Source organism: Accipiter gentilis, chromosome 6 (genome assembly GCF_929443795.1).
Source record: "Accipiter gentilis chromosome 6, bAccGen1.1, whole genome shotgun sequence".
NCBI lineage: Eukaryota > Metazoa > Chordata > Aves > Accipitriformes > Accipitridae > Astur > Astur gentilis.
This window is the reverse complement of record NC_064885.1, coordinates 24,350,332-24,372,060: the sequence shown is the minus strand read 5'-3', so window position 1 is coordinate 24,372,060 and position 21,729 is coordinate 24,350,332.

Here is a 21,729-nt window from a genome sequence, read left to right as displayed (position 1 = left end):
TTTTATCGTCCCAGTCCCCCATCACTTCTTCGAAATGTCCACCTCTTTCTTCAGAACTCATTATCCTGTGTGCCGCCCCCCAGTTCCTCCATGGGCGCATGCCCAGGTGCTCGTGGTGGTTTCTCACCTTGCTTGTGGGCAGGCACAGCTCAGCAGGCACGGATGTGGTGGCTTTCTCCGGGGACGTCTTGTGCGCACTCCCCTACAACAACAGGATGTCGAGGCAGCAGCAATGTCTAGTCAGCAGAACCAACACAGTCTCTTACAGCCAGATGTCAGCGAGACTTTGCCAGGTGCTTGGAAGCAGAAGGATGTCAGGGTCAGGCCCACAGCCACCGTACTCCCCAGCACAGCTGCTTGGCTAAAGTCACTGTACTGAGCCATGAGGGTGCCCTGCAGACTGAGCATGTTTTGTCTTGGGCAGTGACTGGTGTCAGCTGGGAGATGTTCCGGGAGTGCGGCAGGGCTCGGTGCTGAGTCAGCCTGAGGGGGAATGACTCACCCAGAAACATCAATGAAAGACAATATTTCTTCTCTCCAGGCTGCCCTTGTGGCTGCTTTTCATCCTTAAGAGCAGGGTCCCTTTCCACCTTTCTAGATAGCAGCTGAACAATTTTTAACAACACAGAGTTTCAAAATGCTTTTCTTGATGTTTCTCTCGTAGCAGATGCTTTGTTCTGTGCCTGTGACACAAGACATCGTGTGCTGCTGCAGCAGCAGAAAGTGCAGCAGGAACCACAAAGAAGGCTAGATGTAAACCAGCGCCTGGTTTGGGAGGCTAGGCTGCATGCTGGAATGGCAGACAGCCAACAGGACAGCCTGACTCCCAGTTTTGCATAGCAAATGGCCATGCACTTGTTGCCCTCCGTGCCTCTCCAAATCACTCAGTGACTTGATGTTTGCTCTAGGTCTGAGATGGGAAGAGAGGGCAGGTCATTAAGTACATGCAACCATTATGCGAACATGTCTAATAGAACAAGCCATTATTTTTCATACTTCATGCTTTCAAGAGATCAAGTTGTGTATCATTGCAACAGAAGAAAGTACAAACACTCTCAAAACCCACAGATACTGTCATTAACTTGCTGTTCCCTGCCCCCTTACTGAGCCCTGTAGCCTCTCATTAGTCACTAAATGATGGGCTTACCTTTCAGGCACTTTGCTCCTGAGACCTTGCACATACTTCCTGTGTTTTAAAAGATGGAGCTCACCTTCATCTGGGTCCATCCTCTCAGTTCAAGTCATCTTCCAGGCTTGTGAAGGTGATAACTTCTTTTTGAATAGCCTCATGGCATCAATACATAGCATTTGTTCACATGTGTTTCCATCTACACAAATAAGGGGTACCATCTGCAAATACAGTAAGAAAAGGAGAGCTACACAAGAAACAGAAAAAAAAAAACAGGAACCAAAGAGGGTATCTGTGGCACAAACAGGGCTGTAAATCATGGGTTCAGTCCTCAGCCTACCAAAATATCTGAAACACCTCATAGGCCCACACTAAGGTATCTATCTGGCATTGTTTCATGACCCATTTTACTTGACAGGTCCACAGAAAAACCCTTAATTCTCAACAGTCAAGCTTGAGTTAGAGACTGAAGAGTAGGCAACTACAAGAAAGTTGACTCTAATTGAGGACCTAACAACATTTATGTGTAGGGACACCAAATGTCATGGCTTATTTGAGACAATCCTAAGAACTGGAAGCATGTCCTACCTTTCTGATGATACTGGGATTTTATTTTGCACCAGATTTTAGAGGTGGTGCAAGGAACAAGAAATTTGCTTGCGTAGTTTTATCCAGAACAGAGGAAAGAGCAAAACCCAGCCTCTCCATTCAAGCTGTGGTCCTAGCAAGTACTCGTGCTCTATAGCAGAACAAGAGACCTCTAATCTTTCCATCACAGCACACGACTGGGCATTCAGGGAATGTCCTCTTGGTCCCTACGCTGACACTGAGAGTGTACTCAAGCCTGGCCAGTCAGGGGAGGGAGGAGAGAGCATGCCATGCTTCTTGCATCCTCTTTTCTTAGTCTACTCTCCTTCATTTAGATAGACTTGCAAGTGTGCATTCACTGTGGGTCACACCTACCCACGAACACATCATTGGGATCCAAAGAGATGTTAGTGAGTTTGTGTGGATTACAGCATTTTTCTTAGAGAAGACACAAATAGTTGACATTTTAATGGTATAATTAACACCAATAAAACCCCTTCATTCTAAGAATAGTCACGAGAAGCAGAATTATGGAGTGGGAGCTTATAAAATTTTGTCAGTTTTGTCATCTCTTTGGAGAAAAGCCTTCCAACTGGCCTCAATTCATCATTCAAGGGAAATGCTGGAAAGTAGATTTTCAGAACAGTTTTACCCCAGTCTCCTTAGAAATCTGAACAATTTTTTGTTGCTCTCTCTTTGAACAGAAAAGCTGAAGTGTGTCACCAGAGGTAAAAATTAGCTGGTTCATTAATGAATTAGCTAATTGCACTTGGCTGCCATATCTGAGCATTTAAGTACAAAGCAGCAGCATTCAGTTATAGAGCCAACCAGGGTACGGCATGTGCACATTTGCATAAAGGATCTAAGAAGTTGATGAGTAGTAATTGGCAGTGGAATTTGCACAGGTTCATTAAAAGCAAAATTTTCTGCAGATATGGGGTAGAATTTGGGGAAAAAACCAAACATGGGGACTTGGATTAATCTGAGGGCTGTTAGCCACAAAGAGCACATCTTGCAAACAAGAGTCAAAATTTAAATCCAAACTTATTTCGCTCCAAAGCAGTGTTCTTCTGCTGCCGCCGCTTGGTTGCATGCTGCACAGCTGCCCGGTTATCCATCAGGCAAACTGGTTATTGTCCAGACTAGTGAAGAGCAGCTTGCCAGACAGCCCTGCCATGCAGCCCTTGCTCCAGCACGAGGCAAGGCTCTGGAGACGGTTACCTGCATAGCATCCCAATATTGGTGGCTATCAGCCTGTGGTCCTTTGCTTCAATGATGCATTACACAGAATCTGTGTATGTTGGTCAAGCCTGCCAGTTTTTCTAGGTAGCCTAAAACTTTGGTATTCGACGGTCAGTATTGCAATGTATACATTCCCTTAGGTCCATAATCTTAATCACCCTTCTAATATTGTGCTGTTGATGTGGGATTTAGGTTTCTTTATCACTTTTGTTCTTATCTCTGCTGTTCAGAGTGGGTAAATGCTTTTGGATTGATCCAAGTCACTGTTCTTTTTCTTCACAGCCTAACACCCATCTTTATTCTGTGCATCTCTCTCAAGAGAGGAGTAGATGGTACATTTGACTGGCTTTTGCACAACAGTTAGGTAAACACAGAGAATATAAAAGAGCCAGTCAGCTGAAATGGCTTACTTCTCTCTTCTTCCCCTCACATTATCATTTTCCTCAGGACACCATGTTTCTAACCCACAGGTCAACCCTTGGTCCAGGCCTCTGCTGAAAGTAAGGTATGGCATAAGTGAACATGAGCTTCTTGGGACCCATGCATCTGCTCATTGTCCCAGGTGCAGAGGTACACACCCACATAATAAGCAGAGCGTAGGTCCACACTGCTTGTCATTTGTATCTGTAAGTTAAGCAACGTAGATCAACTTGGGAAAAAACCCACAAAACGGCAAAGAAATGAGTTAAGAAATCAGTTTCACTATGGTGGCATTGAATTCACAACAAGGGAAGGAAGCTTTTGGGAAACAATTTATTTTGATAGTTAGGAAACAGTCTTTGATCCCACAGCAGATCAACTGCAAATTACAGTTAAAGATGTTGTAATGAAGATGAGCTAATATACAGCAAGGTGTGAGGATATAATGGTAAAGCAGTAGACTCTGTTTTTTAACAGTGTGCAAAGGCCGTTTGTGGGTAGGGCTTATGAGGAGGGATTCAGAAGATTAGAACATGCAATTCAAGGCACTGGGAAAAAAGCAATAGGGAAACAACAGCAGTTATTTTTAACTCTGTTGTGTTTATGAGCTTTTAAGTGCTTTATAGACACTACTTTAAAAAAGGGCTCGGAAAGCTGCTTTGATTGCTGGAGTGGAAAAGATCACCTTAATTATTATCTCATCTCCAGCTAAAGCTTAGATGCTGTTTCAAAGGAAAAGAAGTGCTCAACCTATTCTAAGATATAAAGCATCTCACCAAATCACCCAAAATGGGACCATTTCAAGCTATCATAAATTCTTGCAAAGATTTCCCATGATGAAGAACTTGCTCAGCGAAAGGAAAGGCACCATGAATTTCCATTCCTCTGGGACACAGGACAGCCCTGCAAAAGGCATTGACAGTGTTCCCTAGGATAGGATTCTTAGAAGTTATATTGAGTATTGAACAGAGCCCCTTCATGGAGGGCTGATGACACACTGTATGCTTACCACAATATCCTACTTTGGACAGCAAAATCACAGTCCTACACTGCATCAAACCCAGGCAGGAAATTAAGAATTCCATTGCTACTGGTAGATGTACATTATTATTATTAACCTTTCTCCAAAAATACCTGATCATCTGTCATTATCTTGCAGTTTGAAAGAAGTCCATAGTTGAGGCTGTTAATTACCCACACGAAGTGAAGGAGCACAGTGTTCCTATGTAGTTTCCCACAGTTCTGAGGTGCTCAGTAACGAACTGGAATGGGAACTCATTGTCGGCTTTCTAAAAAAATCCCAAACTCTTCAGCTGAGAGTGAAAAGAGTCTGAGAGGAAAAAAGAAATGCACAAGAAAACAATAGAAGGATACTCTGCTGAAATTCAAATATCTCACATGGCTTTTGACTCTTCTTGAAGATGGTCATGTTTAAATGCACAGTTCAGCAAGCGCAACTGCCTCATTCTGTTTGGAGCACTGTCTTTTCCTCCTTCTGGCAATGTGTGGTTCTTCCATTGCAGATCCCTGCATTGCAAGATGACCCTTTGTTCCCTTGTTTCATCCTGAGAAACAAAACACAAAAAATCATTTCCTTTAGGAAACTATTTTATCATGCAGATTTTGAGGCAAACCAAAAAACACAGACTCACTCTAATTTAATTTTGAAAACTAGCGATAACCTTCCCTGCAAATACGTAGGGGAGAAATGGACCTTTTTGATACATGAGAATATAAGGAAAGGTGGGCTCAAACTCGAACGTCCTTGGCCAGCTCCAGATGTGAGTATGTCCAGATTTCAAACAGTTCTGTAACTGGGATTCTTGGCTAAGCTCACTAGAAATACAAGGGCAAGGCATGAAGGTCCAGGAGAGAGAGAGGCAAACTTTTTAAAATTCTCCAGACAGGAAAGGTGTCAAAGTTGACATCTTAATGTATTAAGCAGGGCAAAGATTTCATCCAGCAAATAGGAACTTTATGAGACACACTCCCATTTTGTGTACCACACAGATGTTCTCCATATCTCCCTAAGTCACTGAGAAATCAAACCAGCAGATAACTTCCACTCTGGCATGCCAAATCCCTATGAATGTAAGAGCGTTAAATTCCACAACAGCAAAGCTGTGGTCAACAGAATTAGAACTCTTAATAAGAGGAAACAGAACATAAATTGTAACTGGCTTTTAGCCTTCCCACAGATCCAAAAGCACGGATCTCTTACATTCATCACAATAGGAATGGTATGACATTTTCTTTCAGAAAGATGAGGGAGGTTTTTTGCGCTGTTACCACATAACAGCATTGATGTTTGCCCAGGTCTTAAGCTTCAAGGCAAGTTATCTTCAGAGATATAAGCTATTAGTACAGGAAAGACAGTGATTTAGAATTTAAGATCACATTTGTTCTCTCTCTGTCATTCCCTTTCCTTCCAATACAGTCTGCAAAAGTGCACTTCCCAAAGGGTCAGATTAATATCAGGCCAACACCTTAACTGGCCAACATTAGTTAATTTCAATGCATGCATCTCACTCTAGACCAGCTGGGAAACCAGTCCAATAATACGCCTCTACCCAACTTTGATTAAAGCACAGTTTGACCTTAAAGATAGCTATTCCTTCCTATTACTAGAAATCTTGTGGCTGTGTAGGAAAGAGCGTAAACATCGCAGGGTTATTAAATTTCTACCTCAAGGTACAACTGTGAAGAATGGGTACTTAGCAACCAGAAACAGAGGAGCACAAGATGTTCCATCCTAATGGTGCATTTTGCAAGGAAATACAAAAGTGCACATCAACCTGTAACACCTAGGCCAACGCAACTGATCTCCACAAACAGCTCCAAACTTGTAATCAGCAGGAAATGACCAGATTTAAAAGCCTAATCTGTCTGACAAATAAAACTCAGCCCCTGAAATTCCTTGACATTTGCCTCCTTACCATCACCATCTTTTCCAATTGGAATTAAATGAGTAATCTCAGTTTTAAAAGGTTGATTCGATATTTATGTTGGTTATTAAGGTCGAGGAGTCAAGAGATGAGAACGCTAATTTCTGCAAGCAGATTGCCTGACATTTGAACAAGATTGAAAATTCCATCAATATGGCACATTTTCCTTAGCAAAAAGTTAATGTAATTGCTCAGGCATTAATCAGCAGAAGTCAATCCTGATTGACGGAGAAATGACAACAACCTGGATCCTCTATGCCATGTCATCCAGTCTCACTGGAGTGTTCATGCAAATGGGAGTTACAGATTATTCAGCAGAAGACAAATCCAGCATGTCCTCCTGCACAGACCTCAGATCTGATTGGGGAAACTGTAAGGAAATCTGCTTAACGGAGGGGATAAATTCAGGGCTGCAGCTAAATGACCAGTCACGAGAAGCCACCGCATAGGCATAGGAGAAGGAGCAAATGGGCTGGGGCCCAGGGGAGCCCGCTGCGACAAGCTGTATCCATGTTTTCACTAAGGCAACATGAGGTATGGAAAAGGAAGGACTGTCGTGGTTTCAGCCCGGCCGGTAACAAAGGACCACGCAGCCGCTCCTCACTCCTCCGCCCCTCTCCGGTGGGATGGGGAGGACAATCGGAGGAGAGAAAAGGAAAAAAAACCTGGAACCTCGAGGGCTGAGATAAGGGCAGTTTACTGGGACAACACAAAAAAAGAGAAGTTACAACAACAACAACGGTACTAATAGAAGAGTATACAAAAAGAGCGATGCACAGTGCAACTGCTCACCACCCGGGACCCGACGCTCCGCCACTTCCCCCACCGAAAGCCGAGCGAGAGAGAACCCACCCCCTCGCCCCTAGCCCGCTCCCCATTTATATACTGAGCATGATGGCACATGGTATGGAATAGCTCCTGGGCTAGTTCAGGTCAGCTGCCCCGGCTGTGCCCCCCACCTCCCAGGTTCCTGCAAAAATTAACTGTATCCCAGCTGAACCCAGGACAAAGGACTATCTTGGGCACTGGGCACTGCGACACCACACGTCTAGCGAGCATAACCATGTGCCAGAGGCAGCGTGCTGTAAGACCAACCCAAGTTTCTGCCTATTGCCACAACAGGGCACACAAAGTGGTCTAGGCACCAGGATATGGGAGGACTGGCTGAACTTCAGCGCTCTTTAGCTGCAGCTTTTTCAAGCTTTGCTCAGCTCTCAGAATATCCGCTCTCTCTTCCTTCTCTGCCAGCAGGTGTGAATCCTGTCGGTTTTTTCCCCTGTTTCAGAACCTTCAGCCACATCAAATTAAAACACACTGAGAGTCTTTTTGGCTTGGCAGGAGATGGGGAAACACACCCTTGAGTGTGTATCATTCAAATGGTTATTTAATGAGTCTGCTGACCTGTGTGGAGGCTGCAGCCAGAAGAAATACAGGCTTTTAAGGCATCTTCCTGATTGTTCAGTAAATAGACCTACAGCACCATGATGGTCCCTTCTTTACAGAAGGACATTTAAGTAACATAACGTCATCATGCTGGGAATCACACGTAAGCCAGCCAGCTCTTCAGCTGCACTGCAAACAAGGAGCAAACAGGGAATGCCAGGGAGGGAAACAGATCAGACACATAGATGAGAATAATCTCAGGGTGAAGCCAATTAGTCCTTTTAGAGACTTAAACTGAAAAAAAAAAGCCTTTGAAATTGCTCCAGTGTCATGCATACTTGAAAAGTTGAGGACAATGCACTCTTTTGCTTCAAGAACATTTTTCCTTTCCAAGTTCCTCCAAGAAATGTATATGGTGTTGAAAAAACATTCAGCTAACCTGCACCACCAGCACATACAAAAGAGGAAGGAAAAAAATCCCCACAAAAAAACCCAAAACAACACTCAGTTTTAAACTGCAGATTAATTACCAAAAATTATTCCCTTCAGTATACCAGCTGCACAGTCTCTCTCTGCTATTCAGAAAGTTTTGTGACTGGTTTTGTTGTTTTGGTTTTTTTTTTTTTTTAATTATTTCTTAAAGCACGATTAGATTTTTGGCTAAAATTTACAGAAAATATGTTAGCCTAGAGGTCCTTTGAGCGATGAAATGTGGGATACATGCTGCATTGCTGCTGTGTCCTGCTTCCAATGTCACATAGACCTGAGGACAGTCTATCATCTCCCCGTGAGAAGCTCAGAAAGACCTGCTAGCTTGGGAAAAAAATCTCCCTATTGTCCACCAATTAGTGGCTGCTTTTGTTGGTAAGAGCTGCCTTCTCATTTGCTCTCCAGATAGTTGTTTTGCAAAGCATTACTAAAGACAAATAAAGACTGCTGCCCCTTTGAGTTTTGTCCTTCCTCTGGAGCTCCATATGAGTTTAAAAGGAATGGAAGTAGCATTGAATACACCCCCTATATATATAGTCAAATTCTAGGGAAAGGAAGGTTACACTCATATGCTGAGTCAGTGCTCAATTATTGGCCATGCTTGAGCTTTCAGTATTTTCCAGGAGCTTTTTTTTTTTTTTTTTCTCCAAGAGCAAAATTTGGTTGCATTTTAACCAAAATACCAGAAACAGAATAATCACAAATGAAGTCTGAATATGGTTACCTCAACTTGTCCATTAAATCCACTAACACCTTCAGAAAACATCAGGAAAAAAAGCACCAAACTTAAGAAAGTGCAAAAGAAGTTGATCTGAATTAAGAAACAATCAGCTGTTTTCTAAGAATTGAACTGAAAGTATCATCTACTGGTCCATTTCCATACATCCTTCTTGCATTCGTGGGATTTATGAGCTCCCTCTCGTGGCCACGTTAACAATTATGGGCTGGTTTTTTCCAGTCCAGCATTTGCCGTAGATTAATGGGCAACAAAAAAAGGCAGTTTGTCATTCTCCGAAGCAGGAATTGATTTTATTCTCCTCAGTAGCTAAATGAGTCACCCGAGCTCCTGCTGAATCACCTGCCACAAACGGTGGTAGATGTTTCTTCGCTGCCTCAGGGCACATGGGAGATGGGCAGGATTCATACCCGGTGACTTAAGGAGGCAGGGCAAGGGAGATGCTCCAGTTGGTGGGCTCCTACAGGTCCAGACGGGGATGGCAAGTGCTACTTTGGGTGCTAACGGCCGGCCGTGCTGCTTCTCAGGACAGCCTGAGGGCAGGACGCTCTCCAAAAAAAAATGAGGTGCCCTTACAACACGTGATTTGGAGGCTGCTCCAGCAAAGATGTAGAGCACACCACCAGCCAAGGGGTGAGGTGGCACAGCACAACCGCCGTGCTGCTGACCCCGGCAGACGGGTGTGCTTGGGGTGGCTGGTGGGGAGAGCACCAGCCTGATTTCTACAGGCCAACTAATAAGTAGAAAAAGAAACATCCAGCTACCACACCCTTCCGTATAATGGGCTACAGGGAGGTAAAGGGCCGAGAGAGCAGCACAGAGATTTGCAAACCAAATCAAACCGATTTCTGAAACCAGAAGTTTCAGAGTTTGGAGGCTGAGTTGGAAGCTACTTTTTTAAAATTAAAAGGTCCTATTGTGCAAGTGTATCATATGAGTTCTGGCAATGGCTGCTTTTTAAACTGACAGAACGCTATTTACAAACTTATGGTATCAATTTGCAGACAGTCATTAAAGGCATGACTGAGATTTCCCATCTATTTTTAACACAAGCAAAATGGAAAGACAAAAAAAAAAAAATGCTGCTTCTTTCATCCTAGATTCATTTTTCCCTCAAACCAAACACATTGTCTCAGAAGACTGATTGTCCTCATACCGTTAAAAGCTGGACTGCATGTTTAGTAACTTAACCCTAGACAGACCTGGGTGGTGCACAGGGCAATAAATGAGTTATAGCCATCCAAATCCTGCAAGATTGCTAATTTTGGAAACTTATTACTGAAATGTATTGCAGGCACCGTGCCACAAGAATAAACATACAGTTCTGCAGGCGTTACATTAATAGACCCTCTATTACTACTGTTTAAAACAGGATGTGTTCTGAAGAAAAGTTCCCTTATTAAAAAGAATTAATTAAAATTCATCAGTAGCATTTCTTTTTTCTTGCAGATCAATACTACCTAATAATGAGACTATCAATATCTGGTGAAGACCTGGACCATGTGTTCCAGGAAAAAAGCCAAGACTTAGTTTGTGCAAAAATAAGCAAATTTAATTTCAGATCATTTGTATATGCTCAATTACCACGGTGCCATAGGCAAATAAGATAGTAAAATGCACACATGGCTAAAACCCTTGCTGTTCTTTTTGCACTGGCAGTTATCTGATCGTAATGCAGAATTGCTTTTTCTAAGCTTGTTGATCTGATCATGCAAATTGTAATTGTAATTATTAGACCTCAAGCTTCTTAATTTAAAAAACCAGCACCCTCAAACTCTGCCCCCCCATCCCCCAGGACTGTAAAGTGTTTCTCTCATTGCATTTGTCAGACCTTGGATCCAAGCTCCATGAGACAAACCCTTAGTCACAAGACTCGGTGTCAAGATGCTGCAATAAAGATGCTGCAATAACATGCAGCTAGGGAAGTTAAATGCTTCACTTACAAAGAAAGAATAACAGCAAAGCTGCCTCAAAAGGCCTCACAACATGTTAAGCTGTTGTACAAACTGCAGTACAAGCTCCTGCGAATAATTACTTCACATTAAACAGAATTCTCCTTTTTCAGGTCTCAAAGGAAGAAGAAGAAAAAAACCAAACAACACCCCCCCACCCCTCCAAACCCACAATCCAGAAGAAAGCCCAGGGCTCTGAAAGGTGGACATCAGATGCAAAGAGAACTCCACGGCCCCAAGGAGCTGCAGCACCTAAGGAGCTGCTGCCCACAGAAATGACCTTAGCACCTCATACCGCCCATTTTCTGACGATTGAACGCTGCATTTCACCACGGCTCGGCTCCCCATCCCTGTGGCCCGGCGCCCCATCACCCGTGTGTGGGATCGACTCGGGAGCATAGGATACAGAGCCCAGGAAAGCCTAAAGAAGGCTGTCCTCCCTGGAGCCGTAACCGGAGGGGTAGGGTTGCCCTTTCACAAGGGTACCTGGGCCCAAACACCACGGGTGCCCCCAGCCCCATCTGAGCTCCGGCGCAGAGGCAGCAAGGGGAGCTGGGCATCACCGCGGGCACCAAGGTACCTCCTGTAAAAAGTTTTCCACAGCTGCGTTATTCCTGTCTCAGGAACATCTGCTGATGCAAACAGAAATTGAAGGTTTCTCCCTTCACTTCCCCACCTTCCCCTTCCTGTATATTAGTGGGTGAGAGGGAAAATAGATTTTAGAGATCGCTCCCACCACCAGATCCTAACACCTAACAGGTAATTCTGTTATAGGTTAATTTTGAGCTTAAAACTCACACAGCAGAGAAAAGTTTAATTTCAAGAGAATTTTAAGGGAAAAGCAGATCCAAAATGACAGCTTAAAAAGTACTCATTTCACCAGACTGTTTGTCTAACTCTGTCCTGTGCTGGGAACAGAGTCTGCAGAACAGGCTTGCAGCAACGCGATCGCAATGATAGTTGGCACTGAGCAGTGAATTATGAAGTGCAGATGCAGAGTTTGGCTAAGACTTTCAAATGCTAAAAGGCTACAGCTGGAATCTGGTTTTTGAAATTATCAGTGTTGCAAGCCCTTTGAAATCTCACCATTTTTGCACTTTTTAACACTGCCTATGTAGATTAATTTCTTTTTTTCACATTCTCTCTCAGGCAGAAGGAAATTAGGCAGACTAATAATGCACACATTTCAGAGATAATGCCTTTGGGGAAACAATAACACCCTCTAGCTAATTTACTGAGGGAGGTGATACTCATATCCTTTACTAGCTAGCATGATATTTAAAGATGCTGCAAAACCCTAATTACATTATGTGCTGTGAAGCAGATATAAGGCTAAAACCTGTTTAATAGTTAAGCCTGTTGCTATAACAACCACATTTCAAGGACATGGATATACAAACCACATGCAACAACATCTGCATTAACAAAATGTCCCACTGCAGTTGAACTTTACCTGGCAAAAGAACCAATTCAATTTGAAATGTCCTTGTTCAAAAAAACAAACAAAAATTAGGATCTTTGTTACTGTCAACAGAATTCCATCTTGAGACACCAACAGCCTCTCCACAGGAGATCTGTTATTTAATTCATCTGGTTTTGGACTCCTCCCCAAACGTTTCCTCTCCAAGGAAAAGAAGTCAACCTCAGTGTTCCCACCTCAGTCAAGCAGACATTTAAGCATCTGGCTGTTTCCACTTAAGTGGGTGGGAATATTGCTTTGAATGCATTTTGCACCATGCCTTAGAGATATGACTTCTTCCAGCCTTTGCCCACAGAATTAAGAAATGAGAATGAAAAGCAGAAGCAAATGCTTCAGGGTAATGTAACATAACAGGCCAGGCAAGGAATCAGCAGATTTTTTTTTTTTTTTTTTTGACAAATCAAGTAATCATTTGGCACAACTTTTTCCTTATTAGGCCATTATTTACCAGCCCAGGATAGAAAAAGGCTACAGAATAATAATTTTTAAAAAAAGGAAGAAAAGCTAAGTCAAGCAGAGGCCAATAGAGATGTGTTTGGTGAGGTTCAAGAGTAGCAGATGGTTTGTGATGCTCTGAATAAATGCAAACAATTTTTACAGACTAGGGAAACTCAGCTCTACTTCAATGCAATAATGCACAAAGGACTGTTACGCACCAAACATAGTAATAGCCACTGATCAGGGTGCTAAGATTGTTACTTCAAAATAAAGAGTATAGAGAATACAAACTTTTGCATAATACTTTAAGTAATTTGCATACCCTAAATGCTGTCATTACAAAGGAGTGTAGCTCAACCTTTCACACTGATTATTTCCATAGTATCAGGAGATTTCAGTTCACCCACAAAATATCGCACAGCTAGAAAGACCAAAAGTGATTTGGATCTAATTTAGGTAATAATTATTTTCAGCATAAAACCTATTCATAACGAAAGCTTCAAATACATAATAATATTGCATAGGGGGTTGATAATCATATTACTGTTTACAAAGGGATGAATATAGCTTCCTCCTAGTTAAATCTGTGCTTCGTATTGCTAGTCATGAAACACGGCAGTGGAGAGATAAGACGTACTAGCAGTACTTGTACACCTCTGATTTACAAATGACTTGACATTTCTGTACCCTAATTCTCTGATCAGAGCATCTCAAACAAAATAACTCCAACAATAAAAGCAAATTGCTTCGACTTGCTCCATTCCATCCTCCTCTTTTTCAGTTTCTTGGATTTACATATTTATATATTCTAGGAAGACAGCTTAGGAAGCAAGGTTAAATTCAGCACAAGTTTCACAAAGCTTTCCGGACCTGTGACTTTGTTAATAATAACAACCAGAAAATACAGGTTTCTCTACAACTATCTTTTAGCTTCCTCTTGAAAATAGCAGCTGTGGCTTTGAATTAACATTATTGTTTTCATTTGACTGCACACCTTTTAAAGAAGCAATAAGAGCACTGGAAGCAGAAGTCAATAACTGTGTTATATTGTTCAAGTTTTCTGGTTTCAACCCAGATTGAATACTAGGAAGGCAGTCTGCCAAAGTCAGACCACGGAAAGAGGTTTAGCAATAAAAATCACACTTTTTTTTCTTCTTAAATGCAAACACAAACTCTGACATTTATTGGAGCAAAACTGTTTACAGCAGAAGGCAACAAGAACATTATACCATTGATGATGGAAAAAAGCAAGTTGCAGGCCTCCTGCTTAAACAAAGCTAGCCCTGTCCCTAAGGCATGCTTTTTGGCTGGATGAATTTGCAATCACCCTCTCGTATCTGTGTTTAAATTCAGAGGCTTTCAAGCACTTTTAGCAATCTGCTTATCATTTACCGGACATACTTGACTCTTCCAATTCAGAGGTCTAACAGGAGGAGCATGGAAGGTTAAATGTATCATAAAATGTGTTACAGTGGCTGTTAAAGCCAAAGGCTGAAATCCAACCAGGTAATGTGAAAGGGAGTCTTACCATTGTTTTAAAAAGACAGGATTTCACCTGCTGAGCTGACGTATTAAATCATAACGTGAAAGTAGAAGATGGTGCTGTAATGCTAACCACCACAAACAAAAGCCCCAAACTAGCAGCTCTTTACTCAAAAATGTGTTAAGTGAGATTACGATCAGAAAAGCTAAACGTATGTTATTAATTTGCGAACGACAGCCAATATAACCAAGTAATGCTTGTGCACAATGTCTGATTCCTATCATCTAAAGATCATGAGCACCTAAACTAAACATGGAAAGCAACTTATGAAATAGCTTCTAATTACAGAAAAAGGCTGACAAGAAGAGAGGAAATTGCCTTATCACTTCACTGACTTTACCTGGCATCACACTCATATCCACACCTCACCCTTTTCTTCTTAAGATGACAAGTGTGTGAGAAGAGGTAATCTTTTAAGCCAAATGGAGAAAATACAAGTTATCAGGCATATCATCTCTGTTCAGCTATTTCGTAGCCTTAAGCATCTGGAGACCAGTGAAGAGCTACCTTCTCTTCAAAAGAGGACTGCCAGCACTGCAGTTTCTCTACAAGGGGAACTTAGACACCACCAAGGCAGGCACCAGAGCACAGCAGCCTTGAAGTCCCTGCTAGACCCTGCACAAGCACTGGCAGGCTCCCACCTGGAGGTCAAGCTGTGAAGCTCCCTCAGGGCTATCGTGACATGTGCTAGACACATTATTCCATTTTCTTCCATTTCAGAGAGCTGTATTGGTTTCCCTGGTATTCATTTTCCTATTGCTAATCTCCTTTAGCCCCCAGCATAATTTTCAAATTACAGGCAACAATAAGAAGGAAGTGCACGAAGCAACTGATGTTAAATGTTGTCATCTGTCTCCACTAAAACCTTTCGGTTATTCAACAAAATATCTGGCAAGAAGACAGATGACATCCTTTATGTATTTCAGCAAATTTGATCTATTATCAATTATTTATGCCCACTTTTGGTCAGAGATGTGAGAGAGCCCATTTTTCACAGTTTCCAGACCGAGGCTTTCAGGACTGGATTCAGTTACAGCTAAGTTATGAGATAAAGTTGGGGTAAATGTTGCTGCCCTCTGACAGTCTTCACATACTCTAGTGAGGCCGAATGTCTGCTTGTATGGCATAAGGACAGGGCCAACCTCCAGCTTCAGCCTAGCGACACCATGATGAGGGCTGCTTTGGGGCCACCACTCTGTAGAAGAGCTGTCACTTCCACACAGGATCACAAATGATCCTTTCGGTTTGCCTGTACCATCAGCAACACCAGTAAGCACTACCTGCTTCTCATGGAAAGGGAAAATGCTCCACAAAGAGCAGTTTCACAGAAGCATTTGAGATGGTAAGAAATCTTTCCTATCCCAATAAAAATGTCAATGCCTTGACCAGAAAAGAAGTGCACACCTAAAGTATGCAACCCAAATCGTCAGATTCCTGTTTCTAATGCAATGGTTGGTGAGAGCTTAGCTCAGGCACGTCCTGCTCCCATTCTCCTCTGTGAGGACGGCTTCCCGAGCAGCCTCGCTCAGGATGCTCCTGAAGGTAGAAGACTGTTCGTCATGGATGTGAAACGGCCAAACCGTATCGTGGGATACTACAAACGCAAGCTCATGGAGAGCACGGAGAACATGAAGACATGAATTACGGCTTTTATAGCATGCTGCCCTAGAGCAGACAGCTGCAACATTTCCTATGGCAAACAAATACGTCCTGGGAAAAAGCCCCCATAAGGCAGAAGGAGATGAAATGCAAAATGTTCACTTCCACCCAGCTACTATCCTACAGAAAGTAAGGAGTAATCTGTTGAGAAAGCAGCAGTGCCGTGCCGTCGGCGGGTTGTTATACAGGGCATGTTGACCGGGGGAGCTCCGCCAGCTTCAGCAGAGCCACTCTTGCTTCCTCACCCCCCTGAAGGTCTGGCCCTCTCCTCGCTACAGCCACTAGAGGTCAACACACTCACACACTTCAGAGCCCCCCCAGCTCCAGCGTGTGCCCGAGCAGCCAGCTGTGGCAGGTCACACGCCTGTGGCCGTGGGTTTCTGAGATGGGTTAGGGTCGCTGCTGGCCTCTGGGAGCTGTGAAGCTCCACATGGAAAGCTGTAGGCACCGCCGTGTGACTGGACCTGCACCGGACCGTCCTGGATCAGCCTCCGGGTAAATAAGGGCATGCACGGTCGTGTGGAGAGCAAGCAAGAGAAGAGCGCGTGGGGCTCCTAAGCAGGTGAGGCGTAACGACGCTCTTCTGAGCTGTGGCCGATGTTCTGCTCACACGCTGAAATACAAAACCAGGAAACCCGTCTCTCCTTTTATGCAGAACAGTGCCAAATACACTTCTTGCATATTCAGATTTTCCACAGTATCCACAGAGAACAACGACCAGTACTTAGTTCAGTTCAGGCATGTAATTTTTCTTATCTGCCTTAGGAGCTTGTATAAGTATCCAGCATTTTAGATTTTAGATCCTGGGAAATCAGGACCTCCAAGGAACTGCTTTTTTCTGGAAAGCCTAACAAAACTGAACATTGTTACGAAATTATTTGTCCTTCATTGCTACTATTTTACTGCTGCAACATGATAATTTCTTCCCTAACCCAACGTTTGCTTTTCACAGCGTGTCACTAAAGTTCCTAATTTTACCAGTCTGTTTTTCCAACACAGAAATGCATAGTAACATCTTCCTAACTTTCTGTCCAACACCATTTACGTCTACACTGATTTCCCCCATCCTAGTTAATTTTGTCACCTTCTTGTATAGCCTCGAGCAACGTTCAGTCTCCTTTTAACTTCCTCCATTTGCCACCTCTGTGAAAGGAAGGTCCTCAGTCTATCGCTGTATCAGGGGAGGGAACCAAATATTTGATATGTTTTAGCAAAAGACAAACATTACAAAGTTTGCCGCCACCTTTATACTCTATCCACCTCCAGAAAAGAACGAGTCTTCAACATGTTTTTCGTAATACAGATGGATTTAAAGTTCAGATAACAGCAGATTCAAGTTATTGCTGCCTTCTGAAAACCTCTATACTAAAGGAAAATATTATTATAAGCCTTGTTATGTTTTCTCCTTATTGACATGCCAGCATTATAGATGAACTGCATTGTGACTTACCATAAAATGCAAACTGAGACCTATGGTGATACTAACAGCTTTTCAAGTTCTTTTTATAATAGTAATCTCATTTTCCTGGAGTAATTACATGTATTTATTAAACACTGCAAACTGCTTTATAGCTTTTGTAACTTGCAATCTCACAATGCTTCCAGAAATCAGAATCCATATTTAATTTCAAGGCTGGAAATGTAGGACGGCTAATTATTAGAAATTTCATAAAAAGCCTTGATATTCTGTACCTATTTAAAAGAGACTACAAATTTTAAATTATTCTATTGATAGGTAAAACATATCCTTTTCTTTTGACTTTTTTTGCTTTTACTATTCTGCAGTTTATTCTTGTTGAAGAAAAAACCCTAGGAATATGAATCTTAAGAGACCACAGCAGAAGTAGACGCTGGTTTCTAGAAAATAACATACAGCTAAAGGCATGCTGCAGGAATGGGTATTAGCTTAGAAAGCCTTTTATTCAGACTCTTCCCAAATGCTAAGAGCTGACCCAGCAGACACCCTCACAATGTGCTTTTGACGAGTGACTGTTGTCCGCCCTGCCTGCTGAAGTTGCCTGCTCTGCAGGAAGGCAAAGCTCATGGGCCAGCAAGATGGTGGGCACCTCCGTGGAAGGGAAGGAGTGTTGAGCTCCCTGGTCCATTGCTGCTCTCCTTCCTCCGCACTTTCTAGAAAGCAGGATCTAGAAAGGAATCCTGGGCTGCGAACTCGGGGGAGGTGGGGGTTATTGCCCAGCAGTATGTTCCCATCCACCCAGTATCCTCCTGCTGCGCGGTCCAGTCCTGTGCTGGGCACACCAGTGGCTTCACGGTGTGAAGCACAATGTCCTCCATATCCCCTGAATGCTTTCCTACGGCTTCTCCCTGCTGAGACAGACCCCACTTGCAGTGCAGGGAAAGACAGTGAAAATAACAAAGGCAACTTCAGCAAGAAAAGGCACAGGGCGTGGAACAAGGAAGATTGTTTCTAAGATGAGTGCAGGGTTCACATGTATCTCAGGCATGGGTTTTAGCTACTCTAAAGTTTAAAGAGTTGGAAAAGTCTTCTCAGACCTCATGAATCATTCTCAACTAATGAGAGTACAATGTAGTTCAGCTATCAAATAAACATGCGTTATCTGCTCTTAGCCCTGGCGGACGTGACTGCACGGCTGAAACCAATCAGCAGTGCCTCACGCTGTTTGAACAAGCAGGTAAAGATTAAGTTTCACTTTGCTCTTTTGCTGTTGTGTGCACTGATTTATTTGGTAACTGAAAGTCCTCAGGGAAGACAGTGCCAAAAGCACTGCTGAGTTCCCATAAGGTTAAATTCATTCTCTTACCAGTAAGATTTTAGTACTTTTTATAAAGAAAACAGTGGCCTCACAAACCTCTCCAGGTCTCTCCCTGCTCTAGGTTTTCAGCCATTAGATCCTGCATAGAACCACCAATTAAACCACATTTGGAAAAAAAAAAAAAGAACACCCCCATCCACAAAATCCCAAACCCCCAAACCCCAATAGTTAAGTTTTTCTCCGCCCCCCTCCCCCCCCCCCCCCCCCCCCCCCATCTGTTCATTTCTTTCTACAGACAGATACTGAAGACTTGGAGAAAGACATTTCAGAAAGTCGTGGCTCTCAAAGACAGCAGTCAGTGTGTGGAGAGGAAGGTATATCAGAATGCTAACACAGTCCTGGTAAGCTGTAGCATTGAAGAATGGGTGGAAGAGCTTCCACAAAGATCCTCTAAACCAGGCAAAATTCCCGCTGACGCCACCAAGACTGCTGCTTAGATAAAGGCTGATGTCTCACATCATTGGAAAGGAAAGCACATCGGTGAGCAAATTTCATACCATCAGAGACAGTTCAAGCAAGCCACATCAGAAATATAACCCTAGTCATGATACTTAAAAACATTAATTAGATGTGTAACTTTTGTTTACTTGTGATTTTAGCAAAGCTCCACATTTCACAGCTTCACACAAAACAAGAGATGTTACGCAGAACTTTTCAGGAACACATTTAACCTGGGAGCAGGGTGGGCACTTTGCTAAATCATTAAATATTTTTCAACACTTCAGTATTCATATAATACAAAATAAATCAATATGCATCACCTAAATGCAACTCATCCAGGCCTGTAGTTGTGGGCAGACAAAATCAGCCAGCCCAACTGCTTGCCTGGGAAAGCCAAACAAATGAGTATTGTGTACATTCTAATACACCAAATATTACACAAGGAAATGTTTTCCTCTCTTCTAAAATGTAAATACAACTTCTGTTCTACAGATGAGTGGAACTGTAACCAAGCAACACTTGATAGCTCATAAGCAAATCCTAAAAACATCTTGAGGAGACTACCTTCCACTTTTAACTCGTCTGTAGAGAAATAAGCGATCCTAGACATTTGAGGTTGATTTGTGGTAGTGTGTAGCATTTGTTATCTTTGCGAAGCATAGGATTTGGATGTCTAGCATTCCATCATCACCAAACCCTCCAGGATCCAAGGGTCTGTCCTGGATCATCCTTCCTGCTCAGGCTGTGCTTGCAGTTTCACTGGCAGCAGAGCATTTGGTCACAGCTGAGAGAGAAGACCCTCCCTCTTCTCTGCATTTCTCCTTCCTCCTGTTCCTGCTCTTAGCTACACGGTCCAGCCTCTTCCTGAGATCCGCCAGGCACCAGCCTCAGCAGATGATTTAATTTCTCTCAGCATAAAACTAGTGAGGCTTTTTGCTCAGATAAATCAGTTCCTACGTGGGTCCAGTGAGCACCAAAGGAGCCAGAGGCAAAGCAGTGGGGAGACATGGCTGGAGTTGGGCAGGTGGAGGTGGGAGAGAGGGTGAGAGAAACAAACACCTTTGCCATAAGATGTCCAATGACCTGTGGAGCCACATCTTTTATCTCCCATGTTCTCCTATGGTCTTCTGCCCTGCTGAGCCACTTGGCAGTACCGGTACTCCCCTACCAGCCTAATGGGAAACAGCATCCACAGAGGAAACTCTTTTCCTTGGGGTGGGAGGGCCAGGGAGGACACGGGACTGGAAGCTGATGCATTTGAAAGCAACTTATGGCTTTATTATGACATTCCCAAATACTTCATCTATTAGTTTAGGCCCAAATTTTTGGCATTCGAGGGCAGGATGAAAGCAGGAATGTCTTCATGTTATTTCAGTCAATATATATCTACTTGTGAGTCCACCAACCAATTTTGTTCTGTGAAAGGCTAACAGACTTTCTTAAAGTAAAATCAAAACTTCTCACAGCCTTTTTTCTTACAAACAGCACAAAATGGCTTGGGAGCTGCTCTGCTATGACTAATGCTTTTTATACTAATCACAGCGCTCTCTTACCTTGTGCTCAGCTCATCATAGCCACCTGCTGTTTTCTACATCGTATGGAGACTGCATACGGAGCAACTGTCCTCTTCTACTGTATATTTGTTCATATGTCTCAGGCTGGGGTCCAGCTGGGCCATCACCATGATAAAAACATTTAATAATAATGCATAAGTAGAACAAATATCCGGAGGAAAAAGTGCAGCTAATTGCTCTCAGACCACAGCCCATTGTAAAAAAAATGAACACGCTGAAAAAGGTTACTTTGTGCACGCAGTCATTCTGGGATAGTGAGGATATAATGAGCAGCAGTTTTGTTTTTTTCTTCTTACGTTGGCAGCCTTCCTCCCAGCCATGTTTCAAAAATTAAACCAGACAGACAAGCGATGCCACCGCAGAGGTTTGCATATTTGATTGATAGGAGTATTGTTGCAATGACCTCAAGGAAACATTCACAGAAACAAATAAAGCTGCTGTTGGGAGCTCTCCGTAATACGGTGAGAGTTTGCAGCAGCAAAGTTGTGCGGATCTCTCAGATCTGGCAGGAAGGCTTACATTCAGCAAGCATGCAACCAATACAGTGCATTAGGCAGCTTGCAGACCATTTGTTTACAAAACCAGTATCAAAATCTTACAATCCTGCACCTATATCTCTGGAGATACTTATAGATAGAGATAATATGACCTTGAGAGACAGAACTGTTTGCTGTCTGTCAGACCCTGGACACTCAGATAAAGACAGTGGGCTAAGATGTTTAATGCTTCATCTGCTTTCAGCAGGGTGATGTATATAGTTTTAGCAAGAACATCCCTGGATGATGAAGCAAAGTAAAATGTTCCATATTAAAAATCACAAAGGGAAGCTATTGGAGCCATTTTGGGCCACCAGATTCTTCCTAAATCGTGCAGAAATATCAACTTTGAATAATTAATGCCTGAAGTGGGTGATTC